Genomic DNA, 27,653 nt, shown 5'->3' with positions numbered 1-27,653 from the left:
GTGTGGTTGAAAGTAGCTGTATAAGCAGATGGAAGGAGTGGTGCTCCTCATGGCATTCCTGCATGCCTTCAGATCACATTAACAGGAAAGATGAAGTCCAGTGTCTGATGAGGTCTTTTGGAAGGAGCAGCATTTTCAGAGTTTATGAGCTGAAGCCCAGATACCAGAGCACGTCCCCAAGGTCCCACTGCTGGCGGATAGGGGCGGCAGGATTAACATTCACAAATTCTCAACCCTTGGGGAAAGAGACTACAGACTCTTCCTGTGGTCACAGAGGATTCATTTTACTATAGGAATGGACATTGGTATTCTTCGAGAAAAACAGAACATAAGATAAATAGAAATTATTTTCCTTTTAGTTAAAAGCTATAGCTTTAGTAAAATGCTATAGCAGAAGCTATAAATTAAAAAATAACTTTTAATTTAAGTGTCAGTATTGGGGGTGCCTGGGTGGCTCAGTCGGCTGGGCATCTGACTTTTGATATCTGCTCAGGTCTTGATCTCAGTGTTGTGAATTTGAACCCCATGTTGGTCTCTGCGTTGGACGTGAAGCCTACTTAAAAAAAAATGTCAGTTGGGAAGAAGCAAAGCAAAAGTTTAGAAAACTGAGAAAATAGAGCAATATTAAAAGGCGAAATGAGATAAAATGAGAATTATTAAAAATATATAAAAAAGAAAACAAAAATTTCAAAGAGATAAAGTTAAAATGGCTTCAACTAAGTAAAGAGACTGTTTTAAGAAAGATAAAATAGTAATTAATTTCTTTAAGGGAAAAAGTGAAGTACATGTTAAACAGCTGAGAATAGACTCGCTTCAAAGGATAAGCACAAAAAAGAATACTGGTAAGTTAAAAAAATAGAAATAAAAAGATGATAAAGTATAAAAGAGGATCAGAATACATTCCAAATGATAAAATATGTTAAACTATGCCAAAATGCAAGCAAGTCAAAGCTACAGACTTTAAAAATAAAATTTTAATAGATACAAAAAAAAAAAAAAAAAGGCAAAGAAGTTAAGTGATTCATTTGTTCGTAGCAAGTTTCCTGGTTTTTTAGTTCCCAGACTCCCTAGCTTTTGGTGGAGGTTTTTGATGGGCTGAGAGCAGGGTCCTTCCTCTTTTCCTATGGTGACCAGTTGGCCTTCAAGTACATGTGAGGAGCAAGACACCAAGCCTTTCCAGTCAAGAGCATTAATTAGGCCTCTTAGCAATTAGCCTTCTTAGATCTCAAGCTGGACAAAACTCTAGAGCACTGTTCTCTTCTGGTCCAACAGAAGTCAGTGGGTTCCTGCCACGTGCTACATTAGCCCCAGAGAACAGGTCTAGCACATTAATGAGTGACTCCTCCCTGTGTGAGGGGCCCAGGATTTCACTAGCAAGCTCACTCAGTCTAAACGGATGGAAAACAGCTATGCAAGCCATCTTGAGGGACGTGATCCCATTTCAGCACGTTCTCATCCAAGTTGGCTCTTTTCTGAAGTTTCTCTTTCCATTGAATTGTCTGGGGACTAGTAGAGAATGGAAAGAGTACTGGTTTTAGAGTTATAACCCTAGTTGGAATCTGGCTCTTCTCCTGGCCTACTCACTTTTGTCTTCTGTTGGAAGAATAAGGTAACATGCTCCCTGTCGATCTGTCTGGGAAAATGTCTCATAAGCCTGAGACAGTATTCAAACTCAGGGATAAGTAATGTAGTTTCTTCCATTTCAACTGCTCACACCTCCAAATCAGGGGCTTGATCCAGGTCTTTGGTTGAAAGGTTAATGTGGTCTCAGTCACAGAGCATCCTCCTGGCCTGGACACATTTTTGTCTTGCAGCTGGTTGTTTTGGACTCCCTCATGGCAGGCCAACTACTTCTCAGTGACACCGCCATTCATCACCATTACCATTATTTATTATGACTAAAATTACCCTTTCTTTTAACGTGGCATCTTTTCATCATGGAGCTCAAGGCATGTCATAGATCACTTGGATCACTCCAACAATTTTGGCTGAAAGGGACTTGGAAATCATAGCATTATTCTACTGACAGGAAATCCACAGGTCATAGCACATCACTAGCAAAGACCTGAGACTGCAATGGAGGCATAACATCTCACGGTAAAAGCACTGAAAGGTCTCAGCTCATGAAGCCTTCTTAAAACCTACCAGACATGGTTCATTGAACTTCTACTTGAACTTCCTCTGTGATTGACATTCCATTTCAGGGTGTGTCCGTTCTGCTGTGCATCACTAGGTGGTTTTGTGTTTTCCTGTGCTTTGATCTTTGCCATGTGAACCTCAAACACTTTATACGGTATTACCTTGGGATACCCATGGGTAATATTGAATCCCCCTTTTACATACCTTAACACCCCCATATGAAGTCCTCTCTGAGTTTAATGCAGTTCACCTAAAGGTTGCTTAGGTGATATTGTTTCTGATGTACCGATCTTCAACAGTTTTCTCGGGATGCGTTTTAACTAAAAGATTTCTTAAAGGTAACTGAACTGAACTGTGTGTGGTCTGAACAGCAAAGAAACCATCTTTGCATAAAGATTAGAGAGCCTAAATCCGAGTTTGGTACTTAACTTACTGCATTGTACTCTTCTTTCACAAATAATCATGGGCCCCCATGGAAAATGCAAGAATGTGTAGAAATAGAGTAGTTTCCTTTTGTGGCAATGGTAATGGAGCCTCTGAGGATGGCTGAGAGGTTTTGATAACAGTGGTCAGAGAGACAAAGCCCGGGTTTTCCAGCAAAGATACTGTGGGTCTTGCCAAGGCAAAGATCTCTTAGCAACACATGTCTGTAACAGAAAAACAAAATATAAAGATGGTTTCCAAAAGAAACAACCTACCATCTTGCTGGCCTGGTTGATTATATAGAATTGGGCTGAGTTCTAAGTAATTCAGGAAGATCATTGACTCATCATTCTTTTCTACACGGGATAAAAGACCAGGGGGTCAACAAATTGGGTCAGGGCAGAAGTGATAATGGTGGCTTGATCAGAGTGTGACATGGGGAAAGGAAGGTGATTGCTTAATAGGTTGGCATGGCATATAAGTGAGGGGTTGAAGAAATCTAGCATGGTTCCCAATTGTTGGACTTTTGTTGTTGGGTTGAATGTAGTGACAAAATAATTTTTATAAAGTCAACACACAGCCCGGCATTTTATTCACAGGAGAATCGGAGTATATTGATTCTTAGTATATATACAACTCTGCCAACTTGATTTTCTTCTTCAAGGCCATTGTGGAACAGAAACAAACAACAATAAAGAGCAGAGGGCATACTATGAGTAAACACACCAAGGTATTAAGAAGTAATAGCTGAATGCTCTGGGGGAAACAAATGAAACTATAAAAATCAGATAAAAAATCTTGACAATTTAAACTATCTGGGACCATTTAAAGTTAGTGCCAATATTCTTTTACTCCACTGTGGGTTGTAAAGGCTTTATTTTACTACAATAAGAGAACTCACAGATTTTACCTAAAGAAAAAAATCATTCAGACCTTTTATGGGCCAAGAAAGAACCTGTTCTTTTACATAGATTTCTTATGTAATTGTAAATATGACCCCAAAAAGCAGGTCTTCTTATCTAATTTCTAGATGTGAAAACTTGAGTACACAGGAGTGAAGTCTTGGGTGCAGTTTGAGGAGCTGGTGTTACAGAGACAGGACAAGAACTTCTGTCTGTCCCATACCACTTTTCTGTAGGGATTTAAGGCATTAGAATGAAAAAACAAACAAAGAAAAACTTAAAATATTCTAGCTAGGAGGGTTCATGTATATTATTTGGTCCCAGTCCTTCAAATGTTAAGGAAACTGAAAGTAGAAGTAAAAAAAAAAAAAATGAGTTATCCCATATTAAAAAGCTAATCCAAGGCAGAAATGGCATGAGAAATTGTCTAGATAGCTGAAACACTGAGGTGTTTGTGTACATGTATGTATACAGACACCTGTGCCCAAGGTTATATGGCTAGCTTGTGGCACAGCTGGGCTTTGAACCCACTCTATCTAGCTCCGTAGCCCATGTTCATTTTGGTCGACCAGCTCTTCCCAGCCTTGGATGGAGAAGCAAGTATAGCCTCAGCCCTGCTGACTGTAATCATGTGGTCTCCGAAATTAGTCTTGTTGACTTGGACCTTCATATCCGGTGTGCTGGGGAAAAACCAAGACACAGCCTTGCAGCTTTCTGTGATTTGGGCCCCGAATGAATGAACTGGCTCATCCTCAGTCTTCTTTCATGGGATCTGAATTTCCAGCCTGTCTTTGACCTCGACATTACCTTGTCCTGCCAGCCTTCTCCATTGGAGAATATATCCTTTCTTGTTGCTGCCAGCTTTTGGCGGTAGGCAACACCCAGCTAATTTTGAATACTTTTCGTCGTGGAGCTTCCATGCCCATTCTATGGTATATTTTGATGCAGCTGACTATTCATGATCACAATGGACTGATAATTATCTCCACTGGGCTCACTTCAGCGTGGGCAGATCCATGTCTCTTCCCTCCTGTTTTGATATGCTCAGGGCTCCCTCTAAGATGGCCTCAACTCTAACCTTTTAATGCATTTCAAATCTCTTCAATATAGTAACATTTAGTAGTGGTTAGTTCTCAGGCTTTGGGATCTCGCAGATCAGTTATATTTGAAAAAAATGGGCCATAGTAAGTATGTAATTTTATTATTTGCTTCCATTTGCACAAGTAAGAATGGGAAATACTCACTGAATCCCAGACAACAGACTGGTGAGAAGTTCCACATCAGATACTGCTTGGGCTGACAACCCACCTGCACGCGATCATACAAGTAAACTGGGGGGTTTGTCTGCTGGGTCTTGAGATCATGGCAGATTAATGCATACTTAGTATTTGTACTGTGATCCATTGTGCTACTGTCCATAAAAGTTCCCTGTGAGTATCAGCAATGTAATCATTGACTGGATTGGTTATTCCTATCGTCAAGCATCCTGAAAAGAAGCAGGTCATGGAACAATAAAAGATGTCTGGAAAATGGGCTTTTAAGGAGAAGAGACAATTCCTCTGAGCTTGAAATTGGAGAAACTGTGGTCTAACCAGAGGTCACAGAGGAAAAATGAAATCTGCCATTTGGAGGAAGCCAGAAGAAGGAATCCCTTAAGTGGCTACTTGAGAATGAGAACACTTCTACCAATAATCAATTTTAAATATTCTATAAGTAGTTATCTTCTTCTTTTAAAAATTTTTTTAATGCTTATTTATTTTTGAGAGAGAGAGAGAGAGAGACAGAGCATGAATGGGGGAGGAGCAGAGAGAGAGGGAGACACAGAATCTGAAGCAGGCTCCAGGCTCTGAGCTGTTAGCACAGAGCCCGAGGTGGGTCTCGAACCCACAAACCATGAGATCATGACCTGAGCCAAAGTTGGACGCTTAACCAACTGAGCCACCCAGGGACCCCTGCAAGTAGTTATCTTCTGTTATATCATTTATTCTTTAGTAAAGTGTTAATACGGCTTTCTTCTTGTTTTAGCCATGCTATTGAGATTGAGAGAAAGTATCTATGCCCAAGACTGGTGAATGGGATGAAAGGCAGTCATACTTAGAGAACTTCCTAAGGGAACAGTAGATAATAAATACAATAGATATGTTTTCAGGGTTATGCTCAGAAAAACTGGGACATCAAAAAGTAAAATAGCTTTATTGTTCTCTCATTATGAAAATGGTCCATGGTACAGCCAAGATATTAGATGTTTCAAAAGATGAGATTTGGTTCAAAACAGATGGCAGAAGTCTAAAATTTCAAAAAGGGATACAAAAGAAGCCAAGAGATTAATAACTGCAGGGTAAGGGACCACCTGCAAGGGGGTGGGAGCAGGGGGAAGAGGTGGAGTGACCGGAACCCGGCAGCTGGAGGGCTCTACGAGGCTGGTGTTTGGAACTCTGAGAAGGGGTCTGACCTGGCAAGGGCTTCAGTGGCCCAGAAGGGACAGCTGAGAGGGTGGAAGAGGGTAGAGTGACCTGTGTCTGAATGCCAAGGGGACGTATCTGCCCACCGCTGTCACCTGCAAGAGGACAGTGATGCTGGTACCTTCCAGCCTGGGATGCAGAGCTTGAACCAGCTGCCCGCTGCTGCTGTAGTCTTATTAACTGGAACTGGAAAGCAGGGGCAGGGGGTGTCCTTTTCTTCTTCTCCCTGCCTTCCTCTCTCCCTGGAGTACCTCCTGTTGGCAGAACCTACCAGGAGGCCAACTGGCAAGGGAGTCTGAGCATTGTAATTTGCACTTTAGCTGCAGTGTGACAGGGCAGAGAGCTCAGAGATGGTTGGTGAAAAGCAAGAACGGGGACACCTGGGTGGCTCAGTTGGTTGAGCATCCTGCTTCGGCTCAGGTCATGATCTCACAGTTTGTGGGTTTTAGCCCTGTGTTGGGCACTGTGCTGTCATTGCAGAACCCACTTCAGATCCTCTATCTCCCTCTCTGCCCCTCGCCTGTGTACTCTCCCTCCCCCTCCCCCTTTCCCTCTCCCTCTCCCTCCCCCCCCCTCCCCCTCTCCCTCTCCCTCCCTCCCTCCCTCTCAAAAATAAACATTGAAAAAAAAAGTTGAGAGTGCCACCTCGCCTTTAAAAAAAAAAGAAAGCAAGCAAGCACAAAGCATCCATTAGCTGAGTTCTAGACAGGGACCAGCATCAGGCTCATTCCTGTATACATGTGACTTCTTTGTTTTCAAAAAGTAGAATTGTTTCTTTTATGGTTTCTGATGCCAGAAAAAGAAATGATGTATCATTATTGTAGAAAATTCCAGTGTTGAGAAGAAGCTGAAAGAAGAAATTAAAAAGCACCCAAATTCAAGGCTATTGCATTGCATTACTTCAAGGAACATTGTTCACATGATCATCTCTGGTAATTACATAGCATTTCTGGAATTTTCCAACATGGGGCGCTTCCCAAATCAGGCTTCCCAGACATCAACGCTATTGTCAACTTGGAGAAGATTCATTAGCCGTTTGTAACTTGACAGCTTCAAGTATATCAACTATCTCTTTTTAATTATATATAATTATATATTATATATTATATATGCCTAATAACACACACACACACACATATATAAACTTAAGTAAAATCGTATATTTTATAATATAGTTTATAAGCTAAAAACATCTTGCTATAGAAAAAAATACAAGCAGCGTTATTAGTTTTTTAAAATAATTTTTAAATGTTTATTTATTTTTGAGAGACAGAGACAGAGTATGAGCAAGGGAGGGGCAAAGAGAGAGGGAGACAGAGAATCTGAAGAAGGCTTCAGGTTCCGAGCTGTCAGCACAAAGCCCGACATGGGGCTCGAACTCACAGACCAGTAGCGAGTTCATGACCTAAGCGAAAGTCAGGCACTTAACCAACTGAGCCACCCAGGAGCTCTGGGTGTTATTAGTTTTTAAACTAGCAATGTCATAGTACTGATGAGCTTTTAATGAATTTAAACAATTCTCCATTATAAATAATAGGGAAATATTTTTATTATTCTCTTGGTGAATTTCTCTGGCTGTTTCCTTATGATAAGTTCTCAAAGCAGTCTGTTGAGTTGAATGTTATGCATATTTCATATTTGATACATATTACCGCCAGATTATTTAGAAAATGTGCAAATATATATCCCCACCACCGGTGGGTGAAAGTACCTGTCCCCATACCATTGTCAACACTGCATTTTATCAATCTTTTTAATTTTTTGCCAATCTTATAGGAGAAAAGTATGATTTTAATTTTGATTTTTTATACTTATGAAACAAATCTTACTCCCATTTTACAGATGAAAAAACCCACAGAAGCTAAAGATTGGATGGCATGCACGAGGTCAACCACATAACTGATGTTTCAGAGTCAGGGGTTAAACTCTGATGGGCCTGGTTGCAAAGTTCATCTTCTTTTCACTTGGCTGTGAGCTCCACTTATGTTAAGGCTTCCAGGCAGTTATTTTGGTGACTCTCTTCTTGAATGTTTTTATCACAGAGTCTGGGAAGTGGTTAGTGCCTAATAGATATGTGTTAAGTCTAATCCCGGGTGCATCTGACCTTTCTAAAGTATTTTAAGGTGTAGACCTCCACATAGATAATTCTAGACCAGAGCAAGGATTATAAAAGGCTTTAAGCCAATTCTGTTAGAAATTAACTGTTGGATCCATATTTAGTTAAATATTAGTACTTAAGTATTGGTATCCCACCAATAATGTTTTATTATGTTAGATGGCAAGGGATAATTTGTATTCTACCCATGTGAGGGGTGGTTCTTGTTGAACCTGTGGGCATTGTAATTACTTGGTCTTCTCCTTTTCCTCTCTGTCTTAGTCATCATCTACCGTCTTGGACAAACAGCTGAGGACACATCAGGACCCTGGCGTATTGTCTTGGCAGGTCTCCGACAGGTTAGGGTTTAATAAGTATGGGTCCTCTGGATCCTTCCAAGCTGGCAGGATTTATGCCCTCAGAGCCCCTGTTGGGTCCTGTGGGTCTTCTGTCGACCCACTGTCCATGTTTGGCTTCTGAAGCACCGATTTTCAGTGTGTCTATGGATGTGAGCTCTGTAGTATTTCCTGCAAGGCAAAGGCAGTAGACCAGGGATCCTCTGTAGAGGGTAGAAAGAGGGACAGGGAAAAGCAAGAGGGACCAGTAAAGGCAGAGGGAGACTAACTGTCACATGGGCACCCTCTCAGTAGGTCTCCATTTTCCTCAGCAAGGCACTGTGTCCCCCTCTCTGAAGGCTTAGATGACCACAAGCTGGAGAGCCTATCAGGAGAAAATTCTCCATGCTGTGTGGCTTCTGGGATGCTGAGTGATGGAATCCATGTGGGATGCACCAATGATACTGATGGTCATGACGAAATGCCATGAAATGATGTGAGAGCAATACTCCCCTTTAAAACACTTATTCCAGAGTTTCAGCTCCAAGTTCTTCCTCCAGCGAGGCCAGGGGAATCCAAAGTTCCTGCTGTGGAATCTCCCTGTGGAATGTTTGTGAGCCAGAGATCATATTTCTTAGCAAGTAAAGCTTAGCCTAGAGCGGTCAGCCATTCTCTTACCTTGGGGCTCAATGGCCCTTCCTGGGAGCTACAAGGAACATAAAGTTGAAGTCATGTACTTTTAAAATTTAGACTACTTTTGCCAGTTTTTACTGTTTGGAACAGATCAGAGTTATCAGTGGATGGATATTTTTGTTCTATTTGTTTTTAGGACAAATAAAATATTTGGGACATGGAACAGAGGTTGGCTATTTGGATGGCAAGGTCAGTCTGGATCTGATTCTACTCTGTTTGTGTGTCTCCGTGTTAAGGATCTTTGGGGAGACATGGGCAAAGGGTATTTAATCTCTTTCTCTTTGCTTTACTTGCCTTCCTTATATTTGAAAATGGGGGGAAATGTTACTGCGATCCAGAAGGGATTATTTGGTCTGAGGAACTATAATTTTCTCCGTTTACCTCTTGCCTTCACTGGAAGAAAAGGTCTCAGTCCATCTCAGATGCTAAGATATTCTCATACATACAGAAAGGGAACATTTATAGGAATATTTTAATCTCACAAATTGTTTTCTACAACTTTATAAAGTGAAAGGCAGATACACACTTAAATTTTTTTGAAAGATGCAGAAATAACTTTTTTTTTTCCCCTTGAATTCTTGCCTTCCAAATGTCTGTCAGTAATTCTGAAATCATGGTCTACAGGGATTTTGTGGAACATCCAAGATTTTCCTACGATGTGGAAGGAAGTAGAGGGATCCATGAAGAAAATGGTATTTAGCATGGCTGTCCAAACCTCTGTATGTGCCTTGTAGCAACAGTGTGGGCTAAGACAACATCGAGGGTCCTGGTTCTATGGAGAAATGTGGCATACTCAATCTTGCAGATGAACGTATTCATAGAGATCAAAATAAAAATTATTTGCTCTGGGAACTCTTAAGGTCCTGCTGCTAAGTCATTTGCATAGTTTTAAATGATGCATAGTCCTAGGGGCAGGGAGTTGTGGGAGAGTTTCTCAGGGGCCTCCTTGCTCACACCCATTCGTAAGCACAGAGAAGGAGTCAGGAGCTTGAGTACTCCATTTGCCTTGCTCAGACATCGCAGTTCTGAACAAATATTACTATTTATTATTCCTAAATTTAGGGTTATTAATTATATCAGCATAAACCTAATTTATGCCATCATAAACAGCAATAATAAATGCTGCCAAATGCTAATACCCAGCTCTTGCCAACTGTGCCTGTAGTTGATGGGTTTCCACCCCCGCCCCCCCCCCACTTCCCAGAAGCATTAAATTAAAAATGATTCAATGTTGCAGAATCATTGATCAAGTTCGGGCTGAGGCTCTTGGGGAAATGTGCTTGTTTGTTAAATGCTTTGCTCCCTCATTGGCTAGGCAGCTTCTCATCTCTGTATCCTGCTGCTTCTCCTTTCCTGCCCTGGAGGAGGAACAAGTGGCAGAAGGGATGTAGGCAGGGAGGGAGGTAGATGAAACCCTATTCTTCCTTCTCAATTTCGCTTTCAGACATCTCTTTTCTCACCATCCCCTTGCCTAACACTTTCTTTCAACCTACACTTAGAAGTCTTTATAAAGCAAACCCTTGGGTATAATATGGATGTGTTATTTCTCAATTCCCATTGCATCTACCATGTGTTTAGTGATGTATGTTGCATGGCTCCCTGAAATATATGAGAGTCTATATCTGAAGAATGGGAAGCACAGCCCTAAGAAGCCATGCCAATACTGAGGGTGCTTTTTCTTTTGCCATTTACTCTCGGGGCGCTCTGCTTTCACCGGGGAAGAGGGAGAGCCTGATCTCACTGCCTTTCGCAAAGGAAATAGTTTGTGCTTTTCCTTATTTTGATGACTTTTTTTTTTTTTTTTTTTTTTTTTTCATCTGGGATGATTGTGATTGTGATTCCATATAAGGAATCCCCACTGGGCAATCAGAAGGCACAGGCTCTGGTCAAAATTCGTTTCTTTTCAGCCATGTGGCTTTGGACAAATCACTTAACCTCTCCACTCCTGTTTCTTCAACTTATTAAGAGGCTACTAAGCCCAGCCATGGCACCTCACTTGATTAGTGTCATGATCAAATACTGTAGTACTTTCAAACTGTTAAGCACTGTCTGAAAGTATAAAAGTAAAGACTCCTCTGATTGTGTCCTAATGCCTGAATTTCAATGGTGGGCCATGCAAAGCTCTTCTCAATAGCAGAGACAAGCAAGCTTAATGATCTCATAGCTTTCATCTCTCAGTTCTTCAAAGAGATCCAAGGTAAGGTTGCAGTGAGATAGAAACACTGTAGAGGGAGGGACAAGGTCCAATGTGAAAAAAGTGAAAGAGACTCCTTCATTTTATAAATAATGTAATTATGTAATTTTATATATCATAATATATAGTATGTCGAATATTTCCATATATAATATACACATATATTTTACCATGTAATATATATTAAATTATATATGTGTACACACACACAAAACTAAAACTTTGCTTGTCCTTGTAATTTTTAAAATTATGGAGAGGATGTAGAATTGAGTAAATTGTATAAAATATATAGCAGTAGAGAAAGCTTAGAACTGGAAGAATTCAGCCAATGCCTTTTTCCCTCCTCATTCCTACTCTTAAAATAGATTTAGTTTTCCCATTGGAATGGACAAAAGCCTGGCTTCTTGCCTTTTAGAAGTCAGGACCATCTCCCATAGTGTTTCAGGGTGTTTGTCACGAGCAGTGTCTGTGGTTGGGGGGACCGGTCTTCTCAGCCTGGGGACTGCCTGCCCTGTGTACCCAGCCTGAGTATCACAGCCCTGTGGTCCACCCCTCCCTGGGAGCACCACCCCCTCCCTATTCCCAGGAAAGTGCACCCCATCAGGAACCAGAAGGAATTGCACCTGTCAGGCTGGCACTGAGGATTTGCCTGGGGCCTCATGTTCTCCCGTTTTGGGCCCTTGGGCTGGAGGCCAGAATTTACAAACAGGAAAGTCAAAGGTAGCATATGAGCCTTGCTAATGTGAAGCCACCCTCCCTGGCCTGACTTCCAGGTTGTCTTTTCCTTGGTTATTTATCTCTCCGAGCCACCTAGCCCTTTTGAATTATTAGCCTTATTCCTTCATTGCCCTGCTTCCTTCTTGCAAATATGCTCCTATACATCTTCACTCCGCAGGAAACACTTTCTTTTCTATTTACAGCTTCTCCCTGCTCCCTCCCCCTCCCCCTGGCCCAATAACGGCCAAGGAGATAAATAAGAAACATAACTCTTTTTGGCTATTATTTTTTTTTGTACTCTGCACAGTAATATATATAATAACAAGAAAACAAATCTTATTACTAAAGTAATTACAATAAATACAGAATAACTGAGTGGAGCCTAAGGAAGGGGGGATGTCAGGGGAGTGATTGCAACAGGATTTTAAAAATTTAATTTACTAGTGCCAGTCTCACCGCTCTGTTGATGCTTCCCTTAGGAGGCTGTGTCTAATTAGAGAGGGTTGTTACTGCTTTTTGAATACACCCACCCCTAGCTGACTTACACCTTGGATCTTTAAAGGGGAATTCTGGCCTGAAGAATCCCTTGAGAACTTTCCTTGGCAGCAGCCCTATGTTGGGAACAGCAGCATTTATTACGTTAAGTTGTATTATCATCAAAGCTTGGGAATTGCAAAGAATTCCTTGGCATGCTTCCCTCTGACTGTAGACAATCTTCCCCATAACCACCCAAACAGATGGGTATTCCTCCTGACACCTGTGACTCTGAGTAGAGGTGGTGGGGCACCCCTCAGTGAGACCTGCTGGAGCTGACCAATTCTCCGAGTTAAAATCTTTCTCTCGGAGGCCAATCTAGTTTTATCTGAGAGAAGTTTGTGCCCATTTGTTCTTGCGTGATCTGCAGTAGAAACGGGGACTGTCATTTTTCTTCATTAAGTAGGACTATCATCCTGTTGATGAGAGCCATCTTTCCAAGTCCTTTTGAGAAACTCCTGAGTTCACTTCTCCTTCTCCTGAATCCTGTATGGTGTGCATTTAGTCTCAACACATCATATTTTTTAACTATGATATAATTGCCACTGTGTGGTTTCCAAGTTACTCTTGCGTGAGGAGGACAGATTGGGCAAGGGTATGACACCTTAACCACGCTTCTCAGCACCATGTCAACCCAATTGCAGCCCCAGACACACTTTTTTTTTAAGTTTATTTATTTCAAGGAGGAGGGAGGGACAGAGGGAGAGGGAGAGAGAGAATCCCAAGCAAGATCCATTTGTCAGCATAGAGTCTGACATGGGGCTCGAGCTCATGAGTTGTAAGATCATGACCTGGGCTGACTGAAACCAAGAGTTGGATGCTTAACTGACTGAGCTACCCAGGTGTCCCTTCCAACACATTTTTTTTAAGTTTATTTATTTATTTTGAGAGAGAAAGACAAAGAGAAAGAGCGGGCAGAGAGAGAGAATCCCAAGCAGGCTCTGCACTATCAGCACAGAGACTGATACAGAGCTCAACCCCACAAACTGTGAGATCATGGCCTGAGCCGAAATCAAGAGTCAGACACTTAACCAGTTGAGCCACCCAGCTGCACCCCACCCCCCTCCGCCCCCAACCAAACGCACTTTCCAATTCATCACGTGGGCATGTGCTTCACAAACTTATTCTGGCTGTTCGGTCTTAGTCATCTTCACACTTGAAATCTGGGACAAATGCACAGTTTCAACAGATGTCCTTCAGCCTCCTCTCCCAGCCGTCACTGTCACCACCGTCTCCACAATCACAACCAATATCAATGAAATGAAAATGGCCAATATTGCTTGAGCATTTAACATGTGCTTGAAAAGGCTAAACATTTTATACACATTACCTCTTAATCCTCACAGCAGCTCTCTATGATACATACTAATATGATTTTACTCATGAGGAAGCTACTATTTTAAGGGCAAAATAAATGTCTAAGGGCATACAGAACACAGACACTAATTGAGTAAAGAGGATATTGAATTACTGTGTGTGTATGTGTGTGTGTGTGTGTGTGTGTGTGTGTGTGTGTGTGTGATTTTAGAACCCGCCAACTCAACCACTACATTATACAAGAAGTTAAGAAGCTGGTAGAATATTACAATATTAATATTGGATGGGCTCTTGAATTTCAACAAATCTGGATGCGTCCCCTCTCTATGGAAGACAGAAAAAAGATTCCCAATAAGGTTCAGTAGGTCTTTAAATTCTCACGGTGTTAGAGATACATTGAGAAGTCAGACCTACAAATCCACCCCCCACCCCCATGAATGGCCATTGAATGGAAGGATAACGTATTTGCAAATTCTGCAGATGTTATGCATAATGTCATGCATAACAAAGATAAGTGCTTTCTTCAGACAGAGAACATGGGGTTCTGCACAGAAAAGGATAAAATGTTAGAAACACTTCATTCTGTCTGAGATGGCTTCTCAGAAGTGGTCAGACATCAGAGAGCTTAAAGAGAGGAGTCAGAAGGTCCTTGGAAGGACAGTGAATATTTCTCCAGGCTAGCATTTCCCAAACTGGTTCTGAGGGATACTAGTAGATTGGTACTAATAGACGTTTCATTAAAAAAGGGTGGTCTGTTGGAAACTATATTTCAGATTTCATTTACATAGATTTTTTTATTGTATAACTTACTAGCTCTGTTGACATATTAATGCGCATGGAGACCGTCTAATAAGAGATGGACTGTGTGGCATTGACTGAACTTATTTGAACAGGGTTCCATTTGTTGATGCATATGTAAGATATCTAAAGGATTATTAGTGATCCTTCAACTTGGGAAATATTTCTCCAGGCTATTAACTGAGATGCAGACAGAAAACAAAGTGTACTTATAAAGAAGCACATTAGCATAGTGGCTGAGAACATGAATTCTGGACCTGGATTACTTGGGTTTACTGCTGATTAGCCCATGTGACCTGGGACAAGAACCTGGCATGGGTTGGGTTATTTGGGGAAACAGACTCTGAAATGGAGATTTGCTGTAGGAGGTTTATTGTAGTGTCTTCTTGGGAATGGGGGAAGCTGGATCAGGTATAGGGTAGAGTTGAATTATGGCACAGTTACTACTGAGTTCTGATAACCAGTGAGGAACTCTGTAGCTGGGATGGCTTTTCAGTATTATGGATTAAGGCAAGTAGTTGGAGACTGTCCGTGTTATATCCCACCAATGACCAATCATTGAATGTGCGGCACCTCCTGAGAGGGGGTGCAAACTTGGGCAAGAAAGGTCCCTTTGAGAACTGTTGTTGTTGTTGTTGTTGTTGTTCTTCTTCTTCTTCTTCTTCTTTTTTAATGTTTATTTATTTTTGAGAGAGAGTGTGAGTGGGGGAGAGACAGAAAGAGAGGGGGACACAGAATCTGAAGAGCAGGCACAGAGCCTGATGAGGGCCTTGAACCCATTAGCTGTGAGATCATGACCGGAGCCAAAACTAGACACTTAACTGACTGAGCCACCCATGTGCCCCTGTATGAGAACTGTTCTTAATGCAGGTACACAACTGTGAGCCTCAGCAACCAATGGCAGCTGAGGAATGAGTTATCTGGGTCTAAAGGAGTACTTTGAGGGACACACTACAGCATCCGTTGTGCTTTACTTTGCTCATCTATAAAATGGGAATAGCAGCAGTATCTTCATAAGGTCTTTGTGAATTAAATGAGTTATTATACAATGTTCCTGATATTTACTAATGCCATATCAGTTTTACAAAAAGATAAAAAATAACACTTAAGATAAATACTAGTTGTTTACCATGGAATTCACAATTATCGTTAAACTGAAAAGTGAAAGAGCAAAGAGAATAAAATTTTTACATTTAGTGAATTAAAAACAATTTCAGTTCCTGTATGTCACTATAGAGTCATAGCTTCATTAGTCTGGGACAAAGAAGCTTTTACTGCATTCTCTGGTGTGTTCTTTCTCTAATGTAATTATCTGATGAGAGCAGACCACTCCTTCAGAAGCCACTCCCTCAGTCCATATATTTAGTAAAAAAAAAAAAAAAAAAAAAAAAAATTCAATTCAGGCCAAGATGTGAATTGAATCGAGGTTGCTAGATATTGATTAGTGTCTATGAAGTTGATTGTGATGTTGCCCCAATCTAAAAGGACCTGTATCCATGGAAGAGATGGCCTATCCTAAAACGATGTCAGGAGATTTGATGCTAGATGAGCTGAGATCTTTTTCTAAGTGCAGTGTTAAGTGGAAATGTCCAAAGCTTGGGCTGTACTTTTCAATGTCAGGGCAAAGTATTCCAGTGTTTGTGAGTCCTGATTGGGTTGGGCCTCTCTCCAGAAGGAGACTGCAGCACATTAATGCCCATCATTTGTAGTAGTAATTCTGGAAATTCAGACAGCAAGACTCCCTTCAACAGTAATCAAGGCCATTGAAATCCATCTGATCTAATGTAGGGAAGATTTTTTTTTTTAAATCTAATTCAACATCTAGCTATTAATCTAGTCATCTTGACACTGAGTTACTGGATGTTCTAACTCAGTGGATTTAGCCACTGAGAGACTTAGCATGTAAGTCTCTGTAATGCATGTAACCCAATGGATATACCCTCTGGCAAACGACTTACTCTCCTAGGGTAGGTCCTTAAAGTCATTGCATTGTATAAAATAGATTATATATCTAGAAGAGTATTCAGAATCTTTTGATTCGACCCAATATTTCATTGCACAGATAAAGAAATAGGCTTGGAGATTGATGCTACTTATACAAGTTTACCCAGTTTCCTAGCATAGATGACATCAAAGCAAAAGACAATTGAATTTCCAATCTACTAATATTTCCATGAATATAATTTCTTTTGGAGGAACTTTTTATTCCTAATGGATTCTTCCACAGAGGAAGATAGTGTGAGTTATTGATGCCTGTATTTCTGTGATTTGATCATAAAACCATGGGATCTTAGGGAATCTTAGCATTTAGTCCAACTTTCCATCCTGTGCTTGAATTCCTTTAGGATGTTTCTGCCATGTATCCAGACAGTCTGTGCTGTAATGTGTGTATAGCATGTGAACTTAATTTCTCTCATGCGAACTTATTCCATTGTTGATAGTGTTATTGGGAAGTCATTTCTTGAACTATGCTAAAATAGCCTCCTTGGAACTTCTACCCTTGATAACATGTCAAATAAGCCGAATTCCCCACTCTGTGGACCTTTGCATAATTGAGGACTATCTTCACCTTACTCACGTTAGTCTTCCTTTCTCCTGGGTAAGCCTCCAGTCTCTTCCACTCCTTTTGTGCTGTGTTTTTGAGTTCTTCCACTGCCTTGATTACTCTCTGAACTATCTTACTCATTAATTCAATACAAGTTTATTAAACATCTGGTAAGAGACATTTGTAAACCTGTAGACATAATGATGAGCACAGCAAGCTGTTCACAGTATATAGAGGTGGAAACAGACAATTTAAAAACAGTACCGTACAGTGTTAGACATGATCTGACAGCTGCCAACTATGCAGATGCCCAGAGGAAGGGTGCCTAACTTAATCCTAGGGTCAAGAACAACTTCCTGTGCCATCTGCATTGAGACCTGGGGGAAGAGTTAGTCAGGAGCAAAGCATGTGTGAGACAGTAGAGGTAAGGAGGTGTGAGAACTTTCTATAGAAGAAACTAGCCCCCAGGGCTCTGTGAAGGTGGGATTCCCAGATGAACACCATTATCATTCTAAAAACCCAATGGCTATTCGTGAAGCATGTAGCATGATGCATGAAGCTCTTTTGATGGCCTAATCATATTGCTAACTCCTTTCCAATTTGGTGTCCAGTGAAGTCCCCAAGTCCTTTTTTACACTAATTGCCATTAGAATGAATGTTTCCTGTGGCTTCGCTGGGTAGATGATCTGGTAGGACCAAGTACTTAAAGTACACTTATCTTAATTTCATCTGATTAGATTCCATTCTTAGGAGACCGCTTTGGATCTTGACTCTGCCATCCATTTCATTGGGCTGCCTCCTAATTTACATGCAGCCTTCAGTGCTGACAAGCATTTCTGCCATCTTTTTACCATGTCACTGAAACATTTCTTGAACTTGACTGGACCAAGGACAATATACTGGAATACATATCACCAAAGACATAGATCCATTTAGTTATGATCATTCAGCCACTCTCTAATCTATTTTAGTGCTGCCGTTGAACCTATATTTCTTTATATAACATGCAAGGATATCTGGAGAGATTCTTGCAAATTCCTCACTGAAGGCCTGTGAAACTCTGTCTCCTTATCTAATAACCTGTCAAAGTGTGAAATGAGTTGGGCTGGCATTGCTGGAAGGATTCACTAAGTTCTTCTTGGTGATGAGTACTGGTTTCTACGATTTCCGCTTCTTTTTCCAGGGTGCCCCAAACGTCCTCCCCCCACCCCCCAAATAAGTTCCAGAATTTTGTTAAGGATCAGTGTCAACCTCATGATTTCATTGTCATTTCTTTCTCTTTCTCAAAAACGGAGGTGCATTTGCCTTGCTCCAGCTTTGTTATTCAGAATTATCTGTAGTTCACTGACCTTGCCTCAGGCTGAAGGTAGGCTCAGCCAGAATCTTTGAAAAGTGAAGAAGAGAACTGAGCTCCTGATTTTGGGTGACTCAGACTTCCTAGGGGCACCTCTCATGCTTGGAAGCTTATAGTTCTTCGTCTTCCCTGTTCCCAGAGCAGACTGTTCACCATGCTTGTCAGGATGATTTAGTCTGGAGGCATGAGCACTGCAATTCTCTTGACCTTAGCTCACTGAACTGACATGATACACATGGGTCAAAATCATTGTGGCTTCAGGTAGTTTCATCTAGAAAATTCTTTATTTTACTTCTGTTGACTTAATGCTCTTTTGTACCAACAGAGTTCCCTCCTGGATATGATTAGATCATAGATTATAAGGTTGTCTGAGTCTTTTTTGATACTATGACACATTACAAGAAATATGTCCTGTGTATTTTAGGCACTTTTTAATGTGAAAATGTTTTCCACATGTGGTAAGATTGAAGGAGTAAATAGAAAAATTCCTATTAATATAACTTGGGAAGCAACTTAAACTCAGTGATTCCTGCATAGTGTGAGAGATTTTCTACAAAAGTGTTTCCTTCTTCAAGTAAAATTCTGATAATTTATATCTTTCTTTTTTTTAGATTTTTTAAAGTATATTAATTTTGTTTTGAGAGAGAGACATAGACTGCGAGCTGGGGAGGGGCAAAGAGACACACACACACACACACACACACACACACACACACACACACACACACAGAATCTGAAGCAGGCTCCAGGTTCTGAGCTGTCAGCATAGAGCCCAACGCAGGCTCAAACCCATGAACTGTGAGATCATGACCTGAGCCAAAGTTGGATGCTTAACCGACTGAGCCACCCAAGTGCCTCTGTATCTGATTTTCTAATACAGCTGATCATCAGAATGCCCTGAGGAACTTTCTAAAAACATAGAGTCCAGGGTCACTTCCCTAGAGTTTCTGATTTCTGTTTCAGGAGGGAGAGATAGGACCTAGGAGCCTGTATTTTTAATTTTTTTTAACATTAATTTGTTTTTGAGAGAGAGACAGAGTGTGAGCAAGGGAGGGGCAGAGAGAGAGGGAAACACAGAATTGGAAGCAGGCTCCAGGCTCTGAGTTGTCAATGCAGAGCTTGATACAGGGCTTGAACTCATAAACTGCGAGATCCTGACCTGAGCCACAGTTGGATGCTCAACCAACTGAGCCACCCAGGCACCCCTGTATTTTTAAGGTAGTAGGTAATTCTGAAAATAGGCCAATTGTATGCTGCTTGTCTGTGGAATCTTTCCGACTGTCACAATGTCAGAGGATTATGGAGAAAGGCTGTGAGCACAGGTATGCGTGCATGTGTCTACGTGCATGTGAGAGAGAGAGAGGGAAAGAAAGAGAGAGAGAGAACAAAAATGAACTCCCTAAGAGAAATAGGAAGAAGCCATCTCCATGTGAGAGGCAGTAAACATATTTTTCAAGCATCCCCTGGAGATGAGTTTTGCCACATCTCTGTTCTGCAGTAGAACATATATAGCAGAACACATGTGGTAGAAAATAGGAACCAATATACAAATAAAGCTGGCTAAGACTCCGTACTTAGAGCTTGAACATGGAAGTTTTATAAACAGAAAGATCAAGAATTCTCAGAGATTGATGTCAGAGCACTTATATACAGGAATATCAGTTTACCACAGGCAAGTGCGGGGCAAATCAGCATGGAGTACAAAAAAAACGTTAGTGGACAACCTAGAACCAACAACTTCACCTTTACCAAAGAAGGTAATTCTGTGATTCTGACAGATCCAGAACAAAGAAAATCTCCTTGGCCATATTTCCCCTCTTCCTTTGTAAAGCAGTACAGAAGGTCATCCTAACTGGAAGATTATATTATTGTCTATAGTATACACGTCAACAAATGGTTGGTAAGTAAAATATATCGTATATATCAGCCATTTGTTTAAGTAAATTGCATGTGGTTCCATGGTATGGGTTCATTCACATATGAACAACATTGGCTACATTCCTTTGGTCCTCATTAAATGGGCTACTCCAGGTAATATCCACTTCAGCCAGCTAGAATGAGCTAACTGAAGCCTCCAATATGGTGGCCAGAGTGATCAGTGGAGATGAGCTATGCCTCCAGTAAAGGCAGCTGAAGGAAGGTTGTTCTGCTTTTGAGAACGTAATGCAGCATAAATGCCCATGTCAGTCAAAATCCTCTGTGGAGCCTGTACTTAAAGCTGCCCAAGTGGGGCTTCTTAGTTATTTCATGTCTTTTGCTGTATATTGTGTATTTATTTTACTTAGTTTGGGTCCACTGGTGATCACTTAACAAAATAAATTAACTCATGTTTTCTTTGTCACTGAACAACTTTGTTTTTGACTGAATGGGTAAGTCATTATGGGGATAGACACTGCAGAGAAATATTTTTCATGGGAAGAAGGAAAGAAGAGGAGCATTTCATGGAGCAATATTATAAAAGCTTCATTTTGTACGGGTGATGACAAATGTGCTAGACCTTTTTGTAACATCCATAACCAAGAAACAGAAATTACATAGGGATGAATATTAGTGTCTTTCATAAGGTATTTTAGTACATACTGGGTGCCATTAATTAGGCAATATTTCTATGAGTTTGAAACTAGGACATCTCCAGAGTCCTGAATGACATTTCCAACTTTATGCTGCCATTCAGTGCCTTTTATGTTGTTTTATATTTTTTTCAGTCTATTGTAAGCATTTAGACCTATAATTTATCATAAAACAGTGAAATTTTGTAGATGGTTTAAGGAAAACACCCCCGTGGCATTTAGAAAGAGTGACCATTCATATGGTTTTGATAATTTCACAGGGCAACCCCAGTTTATATCTGGTTTCCCAGTGTAATTATTCAATACATATCCTTTTATTCTCAAAAGTGTGGATGATATATGATGTGGCCATATTAAAAGGAGTTAACAGAGACACAGCGTATTCAAGTTTAACTGCAACATTAGCAGTTTCTTTGCTCGGTCGGACTTATTTTTTCCAGCTGTGTCTTCTGCAAGAATTGAAACTCCTGTTCCCAAACTTTGCTATATCCAAATATAGTGAACATAATAGAAATACTTGGCAAAGCATAAAGACGAAGACCTTCTCCACTTCCTTTTCTTATTCTTGACCTTATAGAGAGAAGTAACACAAAATAGAGGCAGGCGGCTACATGAAGCCCTTTCTTGCCTTTTGATTAAATAACTCTGCCCTTTTGGGGGCTCACATTCTCAGCTACCACTGAAAGAAAAAACAAAACAAAACATTGGAAGACTCATCTTCCAGGAGTTCCTGATTGTTCAGTGTGTTCCAGAGGAGGTAGTGTCTTTGAGGACAATGTGATGGGCCAAGAAACAGGAGAGAAGATATGGCTGCTGACTTCAGAGAGGGTTAGGGAAACAGTGTTCTTCTACTTCACAAAGGCATCCAAAGCGTACCCATTCCCTGAGTGACTAGGTCATGGGAGCTTTAGGTCTGGAATAGAAAGCAGGGCAGTCTCTCTGTTGGGATTTCTGTCTCACTCTGAGACCCTGGGAAACCAGATGGGCACTTGCATCTATCTCTAAGTAGCAGTTTAAGACATGTCAAATGTAGGAGCTTTGCCTGTGCCTTCCTCCAGCGCCAGCCTTGTGGCAGGCAAAGTGATAGAGAGTGGGTCTATTCAATGCCGTTAAAATGGAAAAAACAGACAACAGCAACTCTAAAACTCCACCTTTGAAACATACGTATGATAGATAGAAAAGAATAGAAAAGGTTTTTCTTTGAAAGTTAAAGTTTAAAAAAAAAACGCATTGAGCATAATAGACTGTCAACCACACTATCAAACTTAAAATTATTGCGGGGCACAGCAGACTCACAATGTAAATTTGACAGATAGGGCAACAGCCAAGTGTTGTGCAAATGCTGCCTGGGATCATAACTTCAATTCATCTCCGAAGATTCAACATGAAGGGTCTCCTCTCCCGGATACTCATGGCCCTATAATTTCAGGCTCTGTTCTCGCCATGTGGGTGAATACAACCTTGAACCATGTCAACATTTTTCATTTTATTTCAGGCAAATGAATTCCTCCCAGGATATGTGTTTGTGCAATCAGGCATCCTTCTTATCATTGCCTTTGAGCTTTGCCGCTTATAATGCCAAGATAGCCAGAGACATAAATAAAAAGGAATGGAAGAAAAACCCATGTTGCAACAAACAGCAATAATGTATTGACTTTGATGAATATTCTTTACTCTTGCCCACACTGGCCTGGAGTTCAGTTACCGCTTTAGCCTTCAATAACTGAGGTTGGGGCAGCTCTTCTGGGAGATTGCACAACGAAATCTAGTCTATTTCATTTCCAGGATTTTGTATTTGGAAACAGAGTGTCTGCTTTGACTTATCTTATCTTTGAGTTTCCAAGACATTGCAAAGTAAAGCATAATACTAATGTTATTGTATATCGGGAGACTACTTACAAAATACAAGTCATTATTTCAGTGCATAGGTTTTAGCTGTAGTATATAGGATTTTCTTTTTTTTATTAAAAAAATGTGTTTTTTTTTTTTTTGAGAGAGAGACACAGAGACAGCAAGTGAGTGGGGGGGAGCAGAGACAGACAGAGACACAGAGTCCCGAGCAGGCTCCAGGCTCTGAGCTGTCAGCCAGAGCTTAATATGGGGCTCAAACTCACTAGCTGTGAGATCATGACCTGAGCCGAAGTTGGCCACTTAACCAACTGAACCACTAGGTACCCCAATATGTAGAGTTTTCTTAACACAGGATTTGCTCAGCACCCAAAGGCAGAATTCAGTGATGAAGATGTGTGTGTGTGTGTGTGTGTGTGTGTGTGTGTGTGTATACACATTTGTTTTTTTTGTTTTGTTTTTTGCTAAGTCCTAGATATTGGTCTAGGTCTAAAGAAGCAGAGACACAATCTTGTCCTAAAAAGCACACAGTCAAGCTGGAGAGACAGACGAGAAGGGCGAATCACCACATGTCATAATACATGTTTTAATGAGTGCATCAGTAAAGTTGTGGAAGCAAAGATGAGGCATGTGGAGTATTAATTTGCTGTAGAGAAACACCGGAAGTATCACCATTTATAGGCAATAATTATAGTCCAGTAATTTTAAGCTGGACTTTGAAAGAGTAAGGACGTTACAGGATTTGTGAGGAAGTAAGATTGGATTATAGTTTAACTCCATGTTATATATTTTGTAAAAAAAGATTATTTAAAAAAAATTTTTAATTTTATTTAAATACAAGTTAACATATAGTGTAATGATTTCAGGAATACAATTTGGTGATGCATCACTTACATATAACACCCAGTGCTCATCCCAACAGGTGCCCTCCCTAATGCCCATAGCCCATTTAGCCCATCCCCCTACCCAACACCTTTCCAGCAACCCTCAGTTCGTTCTCTGTATTTAAGAATCTATTATGATTTGCCTCCCTCTCTCTTTTTATCTTATTTTTCCTTCCTTTCCCCTATGTTTATGTTTTGTTTCTTAAATTCCACATATGAGTGAAATCATATATGTACCTTTCTCTGACTGACTTATTTCGCTTAGCAGAATACACTCTAACACCATGCACATTGTTGCAAATGGCAAGATTTCATTCTTTTTGATTGCCAAGTAATACTCTATCGTATATCTATATCTATATCTATATCTATATCTATATCTATATCTATATCTATATCTACCACATCTTTATCCATTCATCCATCGATGGACATTGGGGCTCTTTCCATACTTTGGCTATTGTTGATAGTGCTGCTACAAACGTTGGGGTACATGTGCCCCTTCGAATCAGCATTTTTATATCCTTTGGATAAATCCCTACTAGTGCAATTGCTGGATCATAAGGTAGTCCTATTTTTAATTTTTTTAGGAATCTCCATACTGTTTTCCAGAGTGGCTGTGTCAGTTTGCATTCCTTAAAATAGGATTCTTAAAGTGGGTGTTTACTATGTGACAGGAACAGTGTCAGGCACTTAAAATTACAAAAGCCTATTTAATTCTCATGACAACTCTATGGGAGAGGTAATATCAAAATCCCTTGTGCTGGTAAGGAAATTGACACTCAGAGAGGTTAAGTAACTTATTCAAGGTCACACAGCTATGAACTGGTAGAGTTGAGAATTGAATCTCGTCTGTCTGACTGCAGAGTCCTAATGCATAATGGCACTTTTGCTGTGAAGACAGGTATTTCACTCATCATCCTTGCATTATCAGTATTTTAATGGGAACTTTTTCCTTATAAATGGTGGTCATATTAATTAGCTCACCATATTTGAGACCCCACTAGGAACCCGCTTTCCAGAACTGAGACTTATACGAGGTCAGGGGAGTGTGGTGCCTGCCTTGGGATCTGGGACTATCCATTTCCATGTCAGTTTCACTACTCAAGTGATCTTGGAAAAGTTTCATATAGTCAGACAGCCCCATCTCCTCATCTCTAAGATGAATGTAAGGACCAAGTATTTAGTAAGGTTAAAGGAAAGGACACGTGTGGATGGCTTAGCACAGTGCCTGGCACATAATGAGGGATTCATGAAGGCATTGGTCACTATATACATTTCTAAGTAATTTTCAATCTACCAGCTCAAATGACCCCAACCTTTGTAGGAAAACCGTCCTCAAAGTTTGCTTTGGTGTCAGGACTAGAAAGTAACATAACTTCATGTAAAACATTTCTGTAACTCAGAATGACCTTCATCCCAGTTAGTCTTAGTTAATACGATTCTCTTTAACTTTATTACTGATTCTGGGTGTTTATGCAGTGTCTGACACGCCTTAAGATTCCACATGCATTTTAAAATGTTAATGCTTACCTAATAGACCGTGTCAGCTTAGGGGTGAATCATGGTAATTATATTAGAGGCCTGCTATGGTGCTGGCGAATGTGATCTACCCTTTGACTTCCTGGAACCTACATTCCATGACACCCTCAGCTGAGACTCTTGGTTGGCCTGATTTGGGGCAGGTAGTTTTAAATAACCTCAAATCCTTCCCATCCCTCCAGCAGCTCTGAACATGCCAGGGCACTGGAATCCACGAGAGTTCTGAATCGCCTGTCCACCAACCAGCGTGGAACTCGGGGACTCACCTCTTATCCTCCCCTCCTTCCCCTGAATTGGGATACTCCATGCTTCTTGGCCCCTAGCTTCCAGAACTGGGCTTCAGCTTTGCGACTCAGGATTTTGTTCATCTAGGACCCAACTTAGACTTGCCCAGGCATTCTATCGCCCAACAAATGACTATGTACATGCCAAATTGGAATTAATAGAAATCAATATTAATAGTTTTTAAAGTTTATTTATGTATTTTGAGAGAGAGAGAGCACAGAAGGAGCAGAGACAAAGGAAGAGAGAATCCCAAGCAGGCTCCAAACACACAGCATGGAGCCCAATGCAGAGCTTGAACCCATGAACCATGAGATCATGACCTGAGTCAGTCAGACACTTAGTTGACTGAGTCACCCAGGCACCCCAATATTAACACATTATTAACTAAAGTTCACACTTTATTCAGATGTCCTTAACTTTTACCTAAGAGTTTTTTGTGTTTTTTTTGTGTTTTTTTTGTTTTTGGTCCTAGGATCCTATCCCTGACCTCACATTGCATTTAGTTGTCATGACTCCCTAGGCTCCATTTGGCTGTTAGTTGCTTGGATTTTTGTGTTTGATGACCTGGATACTTTTGAGGAGTACTGGTCAGGTATTTCATGGAATGTCTTTTAATTGGGATTTGCCTGATATTTTTCTCATGATTAGACTAGGGTTGTGGGTTTTAGGGAAGAAGACCACAGGTGTACAGAGCCATTTGCATAACATCATATTAAAGGTACCTGCTGTCAACAGGACCTATGGCTAGTGATGTTGATTTGGCTGAGCTGGTGTTTGTCAGGTTTCTCCACTTTAGAGTTACCGACCACGCCCTGGCCCCTTCCCATCCCTACTGTTTCTCTACTGTACTCTTTGACCAACAAATACCATCAGGTCACCACAAAAGGATAGCACAGATAAAAAGAGCTTTAGATAAAAGCCTGAAGGAGGTTGGGAGATCAAAAGCCTGAGGCTATTCTGTTTTGGGTTTAATTTTTTTCTGGGTCCAGTGGACAGAATTTTCTTTGAGAATAATGAGGAGCAGGCTGCAGACAGGTATGTTAGCACAGGGACGGGCCACACTGACTGGAGTGACCCCTGTCTCTGCACGCTGGTGGAGGCCAGGCTTCGTCCTGGAGGACCACCCATGCTGGAGGACCGTCCTGCTGAATCACATTGGGATCAGCTTTCACCTGACTAGGTGCTCCGAGCAAAGTGGCCGGGGGTGGCCCTGCTGTGGCTTGAGCCAGGGAAAGTCTGACAGGCACCAGCTAAAGCCGGTGGTCAGCAGCCTGGTAGGAATGTGGAGAAGTGACCCAGTTGGTCTTGGAGACATGAGGATTCTGAGTGAATTCCTTGGAAGGAGATGAATGAATTTCCTTTTGCTTTCCTTTTCACCAGTGGCCACTTATTTAATGGAGGGGTAGAGGACCTTGAAGCAGAGTCAGGATGGATGGCATCATTCTAAGCAGACTTGTTTACCATCCTGTAGAAGGGGAAGGTGGCAGCTCCTGTTTAGGGCTGTGCCACAGAAATGAAGTCAGTGTATATAGGGAGAGGGAGGTGCAGGGAAACATTAAGTGGAATGCGGCCAACTGAGGAAACCAGTCACTCCAAAATTTTCCCCCTGATGCATGGATCAACAACTTTGAGTGTCCTTCACATTCTCGGAGAGAGAAGTTTCACTGTTGGAGCATCTACATCTATGGCTGGGTAGGGGTGTGTCCCGGAGGACTGTGGCATCGGCTGTGGTCTTTGTCACCCAGAGGGGGGCACCCCTCAACCTTAGCTGCCAGTGACAACACACACCCAGTCTCCAAGCTTTAGCTTTTTTCTGTTAGGTATGATGAACTCATTAACGCCTTCACCAGGACAATCCAAAAAACTGATATTGAGTAAAGGAGAGGGGGGGTGGTTGGGATATATACAGTATTTTTCTTGGACCACTCTCCCCCTTCTTCTTTTGCCGTCTAGAATTTATCCCTGTAGCCCTTTTCCCTTGGGAGCAATGATTTACCAAAACATTAACTATGGAAC

At 41.1% G+C, this 27,653-nt stretch overlaps 1 protein-coding gene across 4 annotated transcripts in view; it reads left to right on the top strand.

Moving 5' to 3' along the window:
• AGBL1 (AGBL carboxypeptidase 1) overlaps positions 1 to 27,653 on the top strand; it is a 938,649-nt gene that overhangs the window by 479,409 nt on the left and 431,587 nt on the right. The gene's annotated exons all lie outside the window — the stretch shown is intronic.

The sequence above is a fragment of the Acinonyx jubatus genome, chromosome B3 (assembly GCF_027475565.1).
Source record: "Acinonyx jubatus isolate Ajub_Pintada_27869175 chromosome B3, VMU_Ajub_asm_v1.0, whole genome shotgun sequence".
NCBI lineage: Eukaryota > Metazoa > Chordata > Mammalia > Carnivora > Felidae > Acinonyx > Acinonyx jubatus.
Note: the sequence above shows the minus strand (reverse complement) of the source record. Positions and strands in the feature narration are given on the sequence as shown.